Source organism: Nicrophorus vespilloides, unplaced genomic scaffold, assembly GCF_001412225.1.
Source record: "Nicrophorus vespilloides isolate i.1.1-1 unplaced genomic scaffold, Nicve_v1.0, whole genome shotgun sequence".
Classification (NCBI taxonomy): domain Eukaryota; kingdom Metazoa; phylum Arthropoda; class Insecta; order Coleoptera; family Silphidae; genus Nicrophorus; species Nicrophorus vespilloides.
In genome coordinates this window covers 42,783-45,043 of record NW_017097409.1, presented here as the reverse complement: position 1 = coordinate 45,043, position 2,261 = coordinate 42,783, and positions in this window count along the sequence as shown.

Sequence of the window (2,261 nt, the reverse complement as noted above, 5' to 3'; positions counted from 1 at the left end):
AAAAAAATAATTTAAAATCAATAATTATAATTTTAAATAAGAATCATAAACTTACAAATTAATTGGAAATTATCAATATTTTTAAGCAATTAATATTTTTGTTGTTGTGATGTGTTTAGAATATATCAATGCATGTAGTTTACACGTAAAACAAAAACAATTTTCAATGGCACTCTGTGGTTTCGAAAGCGTATAAATTTATATGCGTTTTTTGTTTATTTGCTTTGCTATCGATGCGAAAAGGATCTGTCCAAATCGCACGTTCCATTCATATTAATATAGATTTCCTCCTCCTTTGATCCTGTGCCGATTTCCTTTCCTTTTGCGACCGTTTCCGGGAGGATCGAAAAAAAACGAAAGTCGCGTCGCTTGTTTTTACAGTTTGAAGGAAGATGTCATCATCATCGAGATTTTTTTTGAACGCAAATATAGGTCGATTTCAGGGAGAGGTGACACGTGAAAAAGATGTACAAGATAATCATAACAAAATACTTTTCCGTAAATCTTTTGAAGATGTTAAACGCAAATAAATAACACGGCTTATAAATATTTGAAAAAAAAAAAATATGTCATGATTGAAGTTTGTTTTCGATTTTTAATATAGTAGATCAAGTGTTATTCTGTTAAATTCTATTAAAGAAGTGGTAAAAGTTAATTACCATTCCAGATGGTGAGTAAAAGGATTAGACAAAGTAGTGGGTTCGGGTTTTCAATCGATTTTTATACCTGAAGCGAAGTTCTTTTAGCTCTTTCGTTGTTCGCTTACTCTTGGCGTGTGGTGATTACGTTGATCGGCGAACTAATCCGCAAATGGAACACTGACGTGACGTAACATCTGATCGCAAAGAGCGCCATTTTAATTAAGTTGACACACGAAGGCGACGCGGATCCATTAGGCGTTTTATTTCCGGCTTTTAAACGTGCGTCCCCATTCGATTAGGATGAAGTAAATGGAGGGGCGGCGGTGGTTGTTGGAGGGGTTGGGCCGATCGGGTAATTGCTTTGATAATGTTGAGGTGCGTGCAGCGTTATGGGCGCAGCGTTTGAGGGTAATTTAATAAATAATGGAATGGAATATAAAAGTCGTCCTTCGCGCCAACCACCCCCTCGACGTCGAGGACGGATGGCTGGAGGAGGTGGAGGAGGGTGCGAGGGTTCGAGAATTAAGAGGTTTTATCTGGGAGATCGAATAGCGGTTGGATGGTTAATTCCCGGGGCTCTGAATAAACACATCCCCCTCTTAGATAAACACCGAACGCTAATGCCACTCACTCACTCACTCACTCGCACACACTCACTCACCACAACTCGCTCGCTCTATATTTGCAATGCAACGAGGCTTCCATAGAAATTACAATTAGCGAAAGCTTCTGCCCACAATTCCAACATCAAACCGAACGGCCAAAAACCCAAACCATCCATCCTCTCCCCCTTCACCACTCGTCGTCGCGGAATAAATTAATGCTGGAACGATTTTCGCTCGCTTCTCTTCTTCCTTCGTTTCTTTTTATTTTTTTGGGGAGCTTTCGGGATTTGTCGAAGTAAGTTTTTGACTTACCAGAGGGGATTTGTGTGCGTGTGACGAGGTGCATTTCGCGTAGGTAATCCTTTAAGTCCTTCAGTCTTCGGGTCGGATGGCGCACGGATGTTTCGGGAAGGACTCGCAAGGTTCCAATGTTAATCAACTTCCGTTGCAGACTGAAGTGAGGCTTCGCACGGGGTATCCCCGGAATGCGTGTGTGAATGTGTATGTATGTATGTATGTATGAGAATTGTTATCTCTGGCGCTCGTCCGTCCTCGCCGTAGGCTGCCAACATACACACAACACGTTCGCATATATATGTATGTATTATATATATATATATATGATATATGTGTGTTTGTGTTCATTTCATCTCTCGCGAAAATAAACCACTTCTTCTTCGGCGGCGGCGGCCGTTGCTCCATCATACATAATCGGTGGAAGAAGACGGTCGAGGGGTTGCACGGAATTCCGGAATCGAATTTGTGGTGGAAAATATGACGATGTGACAAATATGATGTGTGTGTGTGTGTTTGCTCGTCAGGGTTGGTGATGATGGTGGTGGGGGAAATAAGGTTTATATTTGGGACCGCTCGATGATCGTGATGAGGAATTGATCGGTCCGACCACGCCCAGCTCGACGCTCGATTGGCCATCTGGTAAAGTGGTGGGCGTGTTTTGCGGTCACCCCCCCACCGAAGCGACGGACGCGCAGCCCTCTTTAATTCGGCAGCTCAT